At 39.5% G+C, this 16,115-nt stretch overlaps 2 long non-coding RNA genes across 4 annotated transcripts; one reads left to right on the plus strand and one right to left on the minus strand.

Moving 5' to 3' along the window:
* Positions 1-1,176: 1,176 nt before the first annotated feature.
* Positions 1,177-15,223, minus strand: LOC135411527 (uncharacterized). Of its 3 annotated transcripts, none has more exons than XR_010429188.1 (4): positions 15,136-15,223; positions 14,221-14,428; positions 10,651-10,857; positions 1,177-1,408 (listed from the first exon to the last, which is right to left on the minus strand). It is a non-coding gene; the product is annotated as an uncharacterized LOC135411527 (long non-coding RNA). The 3 variants fall into 3 exon arrangements; XR_010429187.1 differs by having other exon boundaries at positions 1,875-10,857; XR_010429186.1 differs by lacking the exons at positions 1,177-1,408; positions 10,651-10,857 and having other exon boundaries at positions 14,012-14,428.
* LOC135411526 (uncharacterized) lies at positions 7,560-15,540 on the plus strand. The gene is made up of 3 exons (XR_010429185.1): positions 7,560-7,649; positions 14,374-14,435; positions 15,170-15,540. It is a non-coding gene; the product is annotated as an uncharacterized LOC135411526 (long non-coding RNA).
* The last annotated feature ends 575 nt before the right edge of the window (positions 15,541-16,115 follow it).

Here is a 16,115-nt window from a genome sequence, read left to right on the forward strand (position 1 = left end):
TAATTCTGTTACAATTACTTTCCAATAACTTTTTCTCAGCTAGTAATAACTAAGAACTTGGCTTAGCTTTGCAGTGTAAAAAATTGTAATTTCTTCTCATAATATGCTTTTAAAATCAGTTCCTTCCCACTTTAAGTCTGACTACCTGAAAATGATCCTTTCAAGGCCAAAAGAACAATTGCAAATGTAGGAATTTCAACATTCTTACCACAGATTTTCCAACACAATTTTAACATGGAAAAGTGTCGGAGTTTGGATTTGGCTCCTGCCAAGTCCTCGACACCACAGCAAAAGCCTTTCTTCCCCCCCTTTTGGGTAAAGGAGAGAGAAGGGAAAAAAAAAAAGCAAAGAACCAAAAATAACAGAATTAAAGCAATATATATATATTTACACTTAATTACAGTTACAAAAACACTATATACATATAAGAAAACAGAACCCTAAACCCCAAAAACAGAGAAAACAGATATACCCAACTAATAAAGAACTAACAAACCAAAATTTTAACACTTTCCTTAAGAAAATGAAAGCCACTCTACCAAACCTCTCCTCTCAGATTAGAAAAACAATGCAGGCCTCACTCCCACACAAGCGAGACCGGCTGCAAGGAGTCTGCTGTCTCCAAGTCAACTGGAAGAGAAGAAGAAAGAACGTCCTCTCCCCTTCTTATTTATATGTTTGCTTATGTAAAAAATAGGATGGAGTACTGGGGCATAGGTACTTCCTTGGCTTTGAGCTGGTTGCCAAGGCAGGCCTATATCAAACCACTACAAGTTCATTTTTCACCATTGTTTACTGGCAGCTTTTCATTCCTTGGAGTACAAGGAATAATCAGAACTGCAAATCCATTCAATATAACAAATCAGTGTGTTTAGATTCCAATGGGCATTGGCCAGAGTCCATCCCAACACTGTTTTTCCTTCATTTAAAATTATATTTTAAAAGAGTGAAAAAATATTCCAGTAATCAAAAGAAAGAAATAAAAAGAGCCCACACCTCTTATACAGTAGCTACAAGTGCAAGAAAAATACAGGTTTAGCAGATATTTGGGCAATGCCAAACTTCACTTATGTGACCAAAATTAAGAGCAGGTCTCAGAAGATCTCTTCTGTATCCAATGCAAAGCTTTACCTGTAACCGAAATATATTCTAGAGTGGAAGGGCTAGACATTACCATGAGTTTGTACTTCCTTTTAATGGGAAAGAGGATCATGCATGTGTGTGCATGCGCATGGTGTGCAAGTTTCTTGTTCTTTCCATCTGATAAAATGTTGGAAAGGTAGGTCTTCCTGGTCCTCTCCTTTTTTCTTGAGGGAAATCACTTGCAGCCATGAGAACCAGGTGGAAGCCACTCTTGCTTAATGCATTGGAGATCAGGACTAGTTCACTGTCTTTGTGAGAACAGAATCTGCAATAAGAATTTGAAAGCTATCAATATTGGGGAAGGCCTACGGAAACATTTCATGGGTGCATTTTCACGGCCGAGAAATGAAATTGGTTTTAATAAAGCCAAGCAAAAAAGGCTTTAATAGGACTTTAGCAATGCATAAGACTTCAGCAGTCTTCTGCCCAAGGGTGTCTTTCTCACTATGTGTAGTAGTACCTTGTCACCAGACTAGGTTTTAATTACACAAGCCATGGGCAAAACTAAGTCTGCTTTCTAATATCATTTTGATGTGGTATTCCCTGTATCTCTAGGAAATTAAGATCCCTGCTATGCTTATCCTCTCTCAAGCATTAAACAGCAAGTGTCATTGACAAAGACAAGAGTTATGCTCTATACTGGTAGTGGGGGAAAAGCTGAATTCTGCCCATTTCAGCAAATGACTTAAATCCCCTACACACCTCTAGCAGCTCTCAGAGATATAACTTACCACTTGTGCCATTGCAATTAAAAGGTATTAACCCCAGGACATGTCAGACACCAGTTGCCAAAATGCCTTCCTTTTAATTAGTTCAGATTTCCAGTTTTTTTCTGGAGCATAAAAACTGCAATACCACAGCACCAGATGAATTTGCTGCTGCAGCTGCATCACTTGAGTCCGCTGTGAACTCTCCACCTCCTAGTTCAGAGTCACACCACTACAGCTCTCTGAAATGACCAGATATAATTGGGTTCAGTGGAGTTCAAAGCTGTGCTCCAGCTTCCTCATATCAAAGTCCATTGACTCAGTGGCAGATGAAGCACATTGAAATTCTGGGAGAGTGGGAGGGAAGTTATGAGCAGACAACATTCAGGTCTGACCTGTTAGATGCCAGGATGCAGGGCACAACCAGATCTTGGCTGATTTTCCAAGAACTCAGGTGTGGTCCCCTGGAGAAGACTTTCTCCTCCTCTAATTGCTACAAAACATATCTCACTTTTGCTCATGTACTTTGCCAATTTCATGGCTTGATACTTCTGAGACTCAATCACTTTTTTTAAAATGTCAGGACTTTCTCCTGTGATTGTTCATTCATTATATTTATTTTCTTGGACATTATTTAACAAACCATCCCTGAAGAATTTTCAGCTATTAACTTTGTCAAACAGAAGCTCAAGTGAGAGTTAAAGGCAAAGGGTCTAAAAGAAAGCAATCAGTCAAAGCACCTCCAGGGTATTCATCAGCCCCCAAAACTCATTTCAATAATTCTTTCTCACAGGACAAAACCAAAAAGGAAATAAAATGGAAGTTCTGTTGTTGTTGGTATGAGAACATAAAGCGCAAATGAAATCTAGATGAGCATAGCAAGACTAGGGTTCTTTGATCTAGGTAGTCAAGATATCCAGATCTTCATATTCATTCCTGACTGATTCTTATGCATTGTCCATTTCTACCTCACATTCACTTCTGTAAACTGCAGGCCAGCAATAACAGCTGCCCAGCACAGTGTCACAGGAGAGCCGTTTGGCTCACATTGCTCTCAGCAGCAGCTCCTGGTTTTTGAAAACCTGGGCTGATGTTCCCTAGCAACCTCATTCTGTGAAGAAAACCTACTTGCTGCCACTAGTAAAACTAAGGAAGCTGTAAGTGGCAGTGTAGCTAACTCACCTTGTGTGGTCTTCAGTAAAGAATATGAAGATGATACTATATAATGTAACATAGTTGTATAATCTTGGTCATCCTCCAGGCTGTAATTGCAATTTAATTCTGATGAACAGAACATGATGAAGGATCTGAGTGCCCAGAAGTCCATCTGGTTTTCGCCAAATACACCAGCTGTACTCAACTGAGAATGTATGTCCATTCATTCTGTGCACATAATTCTTAACAGTATGATTTCATGCAAAATATTGCTTCTTTCCACAAACCCTGCCTCACCAGGGACTGTGCCCTTTCTTAAAAACACTGATTAGACATAATTATACACAGATAAAGAATGTAATGAAGTCATTGTTGTTGCTGCATGTAAGTCACTGTTTTTCTGCAGATGTTCTATGTGTCTGCTCCTGACACAATCAGACCCAGTCATTTGGTCATTTGTTTGGCCTTGAATATTTCAGCATTAACCAAAAAAAGGAAAGAAAAAGGAGCCCTTTAAATCAAAATAACTTTGCTGTACGTAGCAAATTAAAGAATGTCAATTTGGTATTTTGTAATGTCACATTAATGTTTTTTTTCTTTTCTGTAAAGATACATTGGAGATCCAAAAGCACAAGGCAGTAGTATCCACCCAGTACCTGAACACTTTGTTCAAGCTATAGAGACAAATGTTCAAAATATTTTATCCAAACTTTTATTATATTACCTCTGATCTTTGAGCTAGTCTGGATGTCTTAGTCCAGGATTCACTGCTCTATGTGAAATTGTTGGGTATAGACCTATATTTTTTTTTCTTTCAGAAATTTTTTTTTCAATACTTGATAAGAATTAAGACACTTGTTTTGACACTTTCAGCTAAATTTGAGAGAGAGTCATGTGGTTTTATGTGAGTCAAAAGTATCTTTTTTAGTTATATATCTCCTCTAGGATGTTTATAAGTATCACTAAAGAAATCTATTTGTATCTGGCATGCAACAAGGAACAAAGAGCCAATCCCCACTGAAATTGTATGAAGCACCTCCATTAATACCTATTAGTTTTGAATCAGGTCACCTACCAAGTGCTATTAGGATTTCCCCATGCCGTTACAAATGGGCCATTTCTATAGGGTTTTTTCCTGCAGTAATTTTTTTTTTTTTAATTTGTTCTCAGTCAGCCTGAAATAATTTGTCAGCAGTATAACTGGAAAAAAATTAGAGGACTGACCAACACAAGTGCCGGGTGACTGGCATTGCCATCTTAGCGAAGGTCCAAATTCATGTTCAAACCTCTCACTCTCACATCCAGTGTCAAGCAGGTTATTCACTGCAGGTCTCCTGGGAGAATGTTTTAACCAGCCAAAAATGTAATGAAGTTATTTGTGTAGCTACTGGGTAAAAAAGGAGTGAAAACATTGTGTGGGAAACTAAATGTTTCTTCTGAGACACAATTATTTTTCCTTTCTTTTTTATTTTTTTTTATATTTTGCTGAACAAAAAGACTGTTTCAAGTTGAACTGAAACTTTTTTTATATTCGTTGCTCTGCAGACCAACCAAAAAAAAAAATCTGTTATTTCCACTGTGCTATTTCTAACCTTTCTATTTTATTCAAACTTGGTTTACACAATTTGCTTTCTAAGGAGCAATGGTATCAGGATCTGTAGAACAGCCAGGGTCAAAATTTCACTATTTTTGAATACACCTACAATATGCACAGATTTGCATAATAGGCCCTAATGCCTCCTTCAGAATCATTATGGTCTATTGAGTAAATAATGTGTCTATTGAAAATGGTTGAAATACCCATTTAGTTGATAGACTCTATTGACTCCTAATAAGAAGTTATTAGAGTTGAATAAATATTATGCATTTTAAAACTTGCCTAAATATATTCCATTTCACATATTTTCATATTTACACAATCGACTGTAAAAAACATGTTGTATCTGCTCCTAGACAGCTCCAAGAGAGAGCTTCCCTTTTTGTAGGGTTTTTTCTTAACTTTGCAGGTGCTAAGGTAGGTTTTATTTGAGTAGTTGTTTTGGTTTTGATAAGACTGACATGGGGGAATAAAATCAGAACAAGAATGAAAACCAAACTACATGAGTTGGTACTTAAATAAAATTAAGTTTTATGTTTTCAAGGAGTTAGCATAGGATTTAGCCATACTCTCTCAGGTTTATATGTGGGATTGCACAACACATTCTTTACAGTCAATTGTTTAAATATGCTAATACATAGAAAAGAATGAGCATAGTTAGGCAATGTGTAAAATGCATATTTTCATTTACTCAGGCCAAGAAAACCAATGTTTTCTTGAGAACTGAAAGAATCTCTCAAGTTAAACCATACTTTGATAATTATCCATATATACATTTTTTTTGCTAATCTATAGCAATTCTGAAGCAACTGTAAGTAGCTGTGACTGTTTAGCATAAAGATTTCAGACTCCAGATGTGCCTTACATTGTTTTGTGTCTCAGAGTTTCAGATCTTGTATTCTGGATTGCACATCCTGCTATTCCATTTGCTGCCATGTGGACATAAAAATTAGCCAGGATGCAAAGCTGGTACGGAAGCGTCTGCTGGATGTGCTTACTTGAAGTGAAAGCAAGCCAGGGAAGTGGCTGCTGCTGTTCTGCTCAAACAGATGGTTCAACTGCTTGTAAAGAGCATGAACAGGTACAGATAGTGACAGAAGTGATTGTTTTATACATTTTCGCACCAGCTGACTCCATGTTCTCTAGAAATCACAGACCCTGTTTGCTGTTCTCTCGTTGCTTTCAAATGGTTCACATATTTATGCACATTTCTGGATCTCATCAGCCTCTAGAAGACCACCAGGAAAACTTACCAGCAGTTTGCACAGACATCAAAGCAGAAGACCTGTCTTTGTGGCCCATATGAGCCACATAGAAGTCCAACACAACTGTATGTGAGGACTGCACATAGACCTGAGGAGTGTTTTTTCAGAGGTTGAACTTGGTCACTCTAAGGTCTGACTATGCAGTCACTGACTGTGTCTACTCTACTATACCTCTTCATTAGCTCAGTTTTCCAAAAGGTTGCCTCGACTGTATATCGCTGTGACAGTGTTATGCAAATTGTTTTCTCAGTTTATTTAATTTGATGTTGGCAAGAATGGAGGGTTAATGGCCTTGGCACAAACACATCTTGCTGCTATTTTCCAGACAGCTCCTTGAATATCTGAACAGTCTTCTTCAGTCTCACAACAGCAAAGAAACAAAGAAAGGTCTGATCTAGTTTTTAGCCATATCCCATTGTGGACTAAAAATGCTGAGATCTCCAAACTGTAGCTGATTTGTCCTGTCCAAGGCACACCTCATTTGGTTGTTTTACTCCTCTCTTTCCTCTGCTGTCTACAAATGTCTTTCACATTTTATCCAGCCTGCGCACATTGCAGAAAGTGTGGTCCACAGGCCACCCCCTTCTCCCTTCTCCTCTTCCACAAGACTCCTCTTTAAGGTAGGTCCTTACCCAATGAGCACCAACGTATATGCAGGAGACACAGGTCTTCCAGAGCACTGACTTGTGAAAAAACCGTGATGCAGAAATGATTTCTATATCCTCACAACTTATATGGTATTAAATAATTATCTTCTCTGTGACTGAGGGGTACTGAACAGTCAGTGAGAATGACTCCTAACAAACTGGAATATTCTCCACAGATGCACCTCAGTACTGGAGGTGCAGTATGGCCCCATCTTTCACCTTCACCTTTAATTCACTTGTCTTCCCACAGTCACTTTTCCCTGGCTGTCAGAAACAGAGAGACAAGTGCATTCTGTGTTCCATCAGGTGTAGTGTTTCACAGCTAGGGTACCAAAGCCTGTCATTTCTGATATTTCTATCCTGACACATAAAAAGCAGAAGTTCAAGAACTGAATTAAAAAGAACAGCTTGGGAGAGATAATAAATAATTAGGTTATCCTCTTTATTTATTTTTTTTTATTTGTAGGAAATTGATATACATGTTCTCAGTGGTTTGCATAAGTCATTTCATTTCTGTCTTTCACTGTCCCTGAATAAACTTGAAAGCACCATCTGATCCCTACTTCTGGGTGCTTATGGTATGACTAAAAGTTGATGATATTTTCATTGTAAGCTTCCCTTCCTCTCTTTCCTTTCTTTTCTACCCAACAAAAAAGTTTGAACACTCCACAGTTTCTATACCTCTGGCTCCCAGGCAGCATTTGGAATAGTAGAAGCACTGGAAAGCATGGAAGCCAAATAATACTAGCAGGGCAAACAGAATGTAATTGCTTATGTGTGCTGGTTATATCCTGAAACAAATTGTTTCCTAATGCTGAGGTCAGACAGGGTTTAATTAGGAGAAATACAATTGGTGTAAAATTTTGCAGCAGGCTGCTTGTTTGGTGTCATGCCAAGTCAACATCAAGCCTTTCCAAATGGAAATTTTCATTAGAGGCCATTGGCAGCCTGGTTAGGCTAGGTTTCAACTTTTCCAAGTCTCCTGGTAACATGAACCTGAAACAGCATATCTGCTTCCTAGTAACAGGCTGTCCCTGTTGCAACTGTTCTCACACATGCACACAGCTTCTACATATGCAGTAACATGTGTGTGGCTACTTTCTTCTGGCCTGAAGCTGTCAAGATCTGCATGCTGGTAGGACTTATCTTTAGCTTTAAGACTGTGGATAATGACATTTTATTTTCTTATTGCTTTCATATCAAATATAGAGAAAGAAGCCTTTGAACCTCAGCAGAGTAAGGGAAATTTCTAAGCATTTTTTGTTGAGTTGCGAGTCTTTTTTTGCTCTCTGTACCACTCAATGCAGGGTTCTCAAGGATCCTTACTGATGCTCAAAGCACTGATTCTGCTCTTTACACTGATTAACACAGCCTCAGTGCTTGTGCTGCCAAGGTTAAGGTTGTATCAGCATTTCCTCTACAGACCCTTCTGTTCAAGAGAAAAATGTTTAACTTGAATGAGAAAATTTGCCTCAGGGTGCAAATTTTTTTTCCCTTCCCCTAATGTTGTGAGTTAAGCTGATGCTTATAAAACCAAGGGATGGGCATTCTGGCTTATAGCAAGTAGGCATTGAAGGCTTAGCATACCTCAGTCACAGTTTGTGTCTTTTCTTCTTATGCCCATCCTGACATGGAGAACACTAATGAACAGACCACAAAGGAAGTGTGACCTGATGTGTGCCAAATCTTGTGGGCTTTAAAGTTGAGCTACCAGAGATATTTACTCCAGAAAGTGCTGTCAGCAAAAGGCAGGAGCAGTGGAGAATTTGTGGCCACTGTGAAAGCTGGCTCTGATAGCAGGTGAGCTGGCAGAGAACAGCTTGTAAGCCAAACTGCCCCTGCAAATAAGACAAGCCAGGTTATAGGAGGGAGAAAATGCTGGGAAGAAAGTGGCAGAGACCCAAGTAGATAGTCATTGCACAGCAATTTTTTAAAGTAAACAGAAGCCTTTTCATTTCAATATCTCTCTGCCCTGGTTCAGACTATATCTGAATCAGCATTTACAGAATGCTCCACCTCCTCCCTGAAGGTGACATTTTCTCTCCTCTGTGTTTTTTTAACCAGTGGTCAGTGTCTCATTTTCTCTCCCCCTTCTGCTCTCAGTATCTTTTGACAGAGCAGTACAGTCCCTTTCCCTTCCCTTATCTGCAGGCCAGCTGAGGGGCACTGCTGCCTCTGTCCTCCTTCACCCCTGCACCAATCCTACTGTATTTGTCTTTTGTGTATTTGTCTTTGAATCCTTATTCCTAGCCTGCTGTATCTACTTAGCTGCTGTTCATGTGCACAGCTCACAGCAGCAATGATAGTTAACAGTATTCGCTGTGGGTAGGTATGTGTAGGGAAAGAAAATAGAAAACCAGTTTTGTTGCTGTTCCTAATCTCTGCCTACACGTTCCTGTTAAGGTGTAGTCTTTATAGGAGGAGCAAAAAAAGGGCCATTCAGAACAAAAATATGGGAATATCCACTGCACACACATGGTCTTCCACACAAGAGTGCCTTGAAATATTTGTGTTGTGAAATCTATCAGAAATCTTTGGATAGAGATTTGGAGCTTGACCAGATTCTGTGGAGTTTAGGGAGGAAAATAAGCTTTTATATAGAATGCTTTTCTTTTTTTTTTTTTCTCCCAAGGGCAATTAGCAAAGGATTTTGATATGACTAAATGGAGATTTCTCATGTTTCTGTATCTGTCTTTTCTTTGCTTCTAGGGTGCAAATTTAAGGCATGTTTCGCAGTGCCAATGGACTATTAGTTTTTTCCCCAATCTGTGGCACTGATATCTCATACTGGCACAGATTTTACAGTTTCAAGTCCGTGGCTGGGGGGACACAGCCAGGTTAAAACTGAGGTGTGAATGGTGGCCTGTGCTTTGGCAGACCAGAGCTGCTGTGTGGCCCTAGGAAAACCGCTACACATGTCAACTCAAAGATCGCCTTCACAAACACCCTGATAACCCATACGCTTCCCACTCCTATAAAAGTCCACCGCTCTTTAACTCTTCTGGGGCTGACTGGCTACTTGATTTCCCCTTGGCAAAGGGAAGGCAGCACCACGTTTTCCTTCATCAAAGAAATAAATGAACAGCAAGGTAGAAGAGGGCAGCATCTCGACTACCTTTTCTTGAGGTATTATCAATTTTGAGTTTAGAGTTTCTCATTTTATTAAACACACTTTCATGCACGTGTGACTATGAATGTATGTATTGGGCTCTGGTACTGGCACTGCAGCAGAGGATCAGGTGGTGAGGTGGGGGTTGAAGGATTAAATATAGTTTCTGCAGTGTGATCATCTCTCCTCTGTTTTTAAAACCTCCAGCCTTTTTCTGAATTACCCCGTGGGTAGCTTAGTAACAGATATGATGGCCCATTCTTTAGTGCACTTAAAAAAACTCTAGAAAATATACTGCCATTCTAGAAAGAAATAAACAAAACTAATGAGCTGAAGGTGTTGTCATGGAAGTGTTACTTACAAGCATGGAAGGGGCAGCTGCCCTTCTGAGCTCTGCTGAACAGCCAGAGCATAAAGCAGTGCTCTCTGTCACGTACAGCCAGGAGGCTGCGGGCTCTGTAAACGCTGTTTGTACAGATGACGAGTCCCCTGCCGAAGCGGGTGATCAGTGGACCGGGGTCAGAGACATTAACAGGCTCAAAGACGCGATGCTGGATGATCACTTGTACCGGCCATTGCCATGCAGAAGGCACATTAGGGGGAAGCTTGGCAGAGCTGGGTAACACTGAGCCTCTCTATTTGCATGCAGCACAGGAAAGCAAGAAGTGCTCGTCTCCTGTTTAAAGGCAGCTACTGCTGCTTCACTGGGAGCTTTGGCCTTTTCAGTGGGGAACCCAGGAGACAGGCTGTCAAAACAGAAGTCTCTTGTTCTAACTACCAAGCTCACGAAGCAGGGATAATGAAAATAAATAAATAAATAAATAAATAAAATTTTAAAAAGCTCAGATCAGTCAAACCAAAGAGAGTTGTTGTTTCTTGGTTGACTTATTTTTTCCTTTTCTGAAGTTATTTGGTTGTTTTGAGTTGGTTGGATACAGAAGCATGAAGTGTGGAGTTCACTCAAGACATTGAAGATAAATTCATAGTTCAGTTTTGCAAAAAGATAAACAAATAAAAGTTGACTTACACAGTGGAGGTTTTATATTTCCTCATTGTATTTCTTCTACTTTGTACAAATCTTCCTGGAAATCTCTGTAGTAACTCTTACTAACCGTGTGATGCCTGCTGTGCAGGGCAGAACTGATCAACTGCAGGGAATCCTTCCATTTTCATCTGTTTTTTTCAATCGTGTCAAATTCCTTCTCTTTAGTAATCCCCCTCATTCCCTTAGGAGCTGAAAGAAGATTTAATTGTTAAATTTGCATAGTAATTCAGCAAACAAACTCTCCAGTCTAGTGTAGATCTTTAGCTGTTGCAGGCTTAATTTTATTTATAAATCACTCACTTGCCTATGATGGCATTTCATACTCAGGAGGCTGATGCAGAAAAATTATTGAGGAACTGTCCATGCCAAGGCTTTTTCTTTTAGGACTACTCTTTTATAATGTAGCTTATTGCAAGATTATTTTGAGAATAGGGCTTTGCAGGTGGATTGTGTTCGCCCATTCTCCACAACTATCCATGTCATAAAATAATCCTGCCATAAGTGGCTTCTGTCTGGTAGACCACTTGTTGCAATTCTGAATATGAAAAATAGCTTAAATCCTATTTAGTGAAATGAAACATAGTAAATACAAAAATACCTTCACTGTTGCTGGATTACAACAAAAGAGTTTGATTTTAAATATGCTTTGCAAGTGTGGAGATTTGCAAGGTTTCTGCAGGACATAGGAAAGGTGGAACATTGTTAGAGTGAACAGAAAACTCCAGGTTTCTAAATGCAGTCCACATACCTCATGCTAACATCTAGAGACTTTTAAAATCATGATACAGGCAGTTGTATTACTAGGCTCAGCTGTCCAGAGATGTGGTGGCACAATTCAGTGGTGCAGCTTTAATATTTAATATTTTGATGCTAAAACTGTCCAGAATTCCCTTTGCATCTCTACCCTGCTCTACTGAATCTGTTCCCTTGACAAACCATCTTGACAATCTACAGGCTCAATAACGAAGAGGAAACTCCACAACTGTGAGGAAGAGGTGTTGTATCCGAGAGGCAGTAGCCTGGCTGAAGGTGTGCAGAGCTCTTACCTTTAGTAGTCACAAACTGAACTACTGCAAGTGTCCTTTCCCTGTGAAATTGAAGAGGTTGTGCAGCATCCAAACTTTGAAGTTTTGAAGACCCAACCAGATGAAGCCCTGAGCAGCTTGGTCTGAACTCACTGCAGACTTAACTTGGCTGGGGGCTACTTTACTTTAAACAGTTTATTCAGAGATGTATTTCAGCAGTGCATTAAAAAAAGCATGTATTTCGCTTCAGTAGGAAGCTCCCAGTGCTTCACATCCAGCACATTCTCCACATTCTAGAGTTTTGGAAGAAGTCAGCCAAACAGAGAAGACTCCGGGCGACATCCACAGACCAGCTTACTCAGAAATAAGCATAGAAATTCAGAAAAGTAACACAGCCTGCTCCATTAGCTCTGCTTAGAGCTGCAAGCGCAGCTGAGCTGGCCCTGATAAGACCTTCATTGTTCCTCCTCCCACCCACCAAGACTGGGCTGCATCTGCCTCTAAGCACTGACCATGTCTGTCCCCTTTTTTAGTTCAGACAAAACCTGAATTAAACAACAGGCAAATGCCTCTGTCTATCAGAGATCTTTGCTGATGCCCACTGAAGAGAGTCCTAATAAAGTATATCCCACAGAAGATACTTGCTGACTTCCCTTTTGAAGTGAAGAATAATGTCTTACATGCAACAAATTGCTTGCAGCAAATAATGTATCACATGGATGGAGTCAACACTTCCTTCTAGTAATATCTACCATCAAATATCTGAATTAATTATTACTTTTGAATGAGACACAAACCCCATGTGTCACCTCCAAAATGTACTTTGAGTGTTAAATCCAGCTCACACAGAAGATGTTAGGTATGACTGACTCTGTGGCACTGTCCATTTTCAGTTCCAAAGCTACTCAGCCATTTTTGCTAGGAACACTTGGACATACCTATTTCAGGCTGTTTAAGAAAAATGTGTGCTTGCCATTCTGAAACTTATACTTCATGAACATCCATGCCTTTAACTGATAAAGGAAATGTTGCAGAAATAGGTTTGAAGAAGTAACACTGCAGCTTAATATCCATAAAATATTACAGGGAAATCCTCCTCAGGAAAAAAATCTTAAATGTTCCTTGACTCACCCCGTCAAAATCTACAATATCATGTTGCTGCTTGTGATACAGTAAAATTATCATCTTAAGGCAGCCCTGCTATAATGAAGTGATGTTGGGTAGTACCAATCTGGTATCTCTCCTACAGCTGGTTATGTTTTCAGAGTGCTTACAGAAATTCAACTGCTCTGAGTAACTTAAAAGTAATACCTGATACATGTGCCTTGAGATAGTTGTGGGAATCTTAGTTTTGGACTGTGACAACTTCCCCAAACTTAACTTACACCTGTACATTTTTTGTGTTGTTGCTGTTGGCACAGGAGAGGTACACACTTCTGTATTGACCTTCTAAACCATCTCACTGTGTATCTTTTACTCCCACTGGCAAAGAAAACAACAGTTTAGCTGCTTTCTCAATGTCAACTGTCTGCAGCGAGTTTATCATACTGAACTGTGTAATTACATTTATGCATTAAACAGTAGTCAGGAGATATGTGAGTCCCCACATGTTGATACTATCTGCAAGGCAAGCCATTCCCCAGGAGTTATGCAATCAAACAGGGGATTTAATCGATGAATGATTTGTTGTCTCAGATTCTTGTTCCCAAGGAAGAAGAAAAATAAAGGGTAGTTTTCCTTGGGATATGAGTATACATGAGCTTAACAAGGCAGTTGTGAATGAGAGCATTTCATCCCACTTGGGCAGTATTCTTGGGATTATGAGGAAACTTAACTTCTTTGGATGTCTGAGGAATCATTTGCATGCACCATGACACAGAAATAGGTGGGATCTTGCAAGTGATACAACACAGAATTCCACATCTTTTTCTCATAAAAGCCACATTAAATTATCAGCCCAGTGCTTTCCCAGTATATTGTCTCACTGATCTTGAACAAGCCATCCTGGTGTTGGGGGAACAGTTATCTGGGTGATAATCAGTGCTGAGACCTCAGAGCAGCTCAAAGAAATTTGAGAGCTATATAAACATTCAGCTGAAATTCCTTTACGCAGACAATTTTCCCTCCACTAGTCTTCTGAACTCCAAAAGAAGCATAAGCCCTGACTCAGGCAATGTGGAGTGTTTGCTCTGGCACCCAAGCCAGCAGATGTGACTACTTGGCATCCTTTCCCGAGACTTGAACCTCATGGTATGTCTATGCCAAATGTACCCACATTATGCAAGAGTAATGGAAATTCGCCAGGCAGAGCAATGCTATGTTTTCCCAGATAAATGTTGCTCAGTTTAATTTTGAGGAACTGCCTGATAAAAGCCTCAGTGATTACCTTGTTTGCCTAACTGTCTTCATTCGGTGAGATCCAGCACTTTTACTGGAACAGAGAATACATGAAAAACATGAGGGAACAAGTGCATCAGAGGAGCAAAAGAGGCCAAGCAAATCTCCTGGTGAAAGGTGAAACATGCACCTGAGAAAAAGGGTTTCTTTCCTCGTTGGAAGATAAGTTGACTGCACGGAAGGACCACTAAGAATAGTTTGTCATCTGACATGGTTCAAGTGACTCAAGCTGCACAGTCACAGTGAGCTGTTCATTTCAGTTTTTCTTTTTCTCCAATTCCAGGCAAAGCTCACCATGGAAAAATGCTGAGATGAAGGTCATTTGCCGTTGGCAGCACCTGGAAGGTGAGACAGAAATGTAAAAACTCATGTTGTACAATATCTGCAGAATATAAGGAAGTAGAAAATGAAACATAATGGAATGAAAATGTGCATAGGATTAGCCAACTGAAAGACATGCACTAAAATATAAAGTTATTCTGATTATCACCACCCTGCCCTTCATTTGAACCAACTACTATTTGCCTACAGCTTTGCACCAGGGCAAGATTTTTTATTTCATATTTAGTTCACATAAAAATACAGTCCTGATTCTGACTGTGGTCTTTGATCGCTAACATAACTCCTAAAAATGGTAAGTGTGATTTGTTATCTTCAACAGCCAAAGGCACTTGCCACAACCTGACTCAATTCTATTCAACATGCTTGTGACATTCACAAACAGGGCAGCCCAAATCAAGCAAAGAGTCAGGGATATGTGCTGTGCAGGTAGCTATGATTTAGCTCTGAAGTTGAGGAAAGCCATAAATATCCCATGGAGCCTCTCCGAGGTGTAACAAACCTATTGTCACCCAACCACAGCCTGATAAAATGGCTGGAGCGTGCAATGCCTTTTGTTGCCAGATCCTTCACTCTACAGCAGAACAATGCTATTGAACTTGGAGGAACACCTCAAGTAGCAGCAGGGGATTGCTGTTACACTATTAGTGCAATTGATTGCTTCAGCAAATAGCCAGAAGTAGCCATTTCTTCTCAAGTTACTTACATGGCAGTAATCAACTTTTGTTAACAAATTTCAGCCATGAAGGAAATCCAGAAGAAACTGACTTCTAACCCTGGACTTCACCTTCACGAGAAGAACTGGGGAAGAGACATAGTGAATCGCAGGGCTCCTGCTATTTATTATCCAGAGGCAAGTGGAAAATGGAATCATTTTCACAGCATTTTGAAAGGCTGTTTACAAACTGTTGGCCTGGAAGGAAAATTCTGGAAATCATTCACTGTAGATGTCTTATGTAACCACCTGTCTGACATTCAACAAGCCTATCCCGCAGGGATAGGAGCAAGGTGCTAATGTTCTCCAAAGTCCCACACAAACCAGAGTTAATGGCTGGGTGGATAGCTCCCAGTGAATAACTTAGTCAATTAAAATGTCCTTTTTTGATCTGCAGACATTGTTGTGAGTTTCTCAGTTATTCATTTGAAATTATTATCTGAGTTATTTGTTGTCCACAGCAATTCATTGCAGAACTAGTCAAAATAATGTTGAAACTCAGAATACCAGACAGAGAGCAGACATTTCTTTTCCTTGATTAGCTAAATGAGACATTTTGCATCAAGTTTCTGCTTCAATATTTAGATTTTTGAAAGAGAAAATAGCCTTGTGAAAACACAGTTTAATATTTACTTAAATGCTGCTGTTTCAATAGCTGGTACTAAATTCATTCAAAAGATTATTTGTGAAAGTCGGCAGAAAAAACATGAATAATCAAACAAACTATTTAAATCATTTAAACACAGCATTATCTGAGGGTTAAGTAATGTTTGCCTACTTGCAAACACAGTTGCCAGTTGTCTGCAGCACATTGTATAGGACATACTGTCAAATTCAAACTAAGAGAGTAGTTTACAGATACAAGCTAAAAATAATTCTGCTAGTTCTTTCATAGACATTAAAAAAATAAAAAAATTTAAAAAGAAATTTTGAACAGAACAACTTCAGTTACCTTAATCATTTTGGTTTGT

This window comes from Pseudopipra pipra, chromosome 3, assembly GCF_036250125.1.
Source record: "Pseudopipra pipra isolate bDixPip1 chromosome 3, bDixPip1.hap1, whole genome shotgun sequence".
NCBI classification, from domain to species: domain Eukaryota; kingdom Metazoa; phylum Chordata; class Aves; order Passeriformes; family Pipridae; genus Pseudopipra; species Pseudopipra pipra.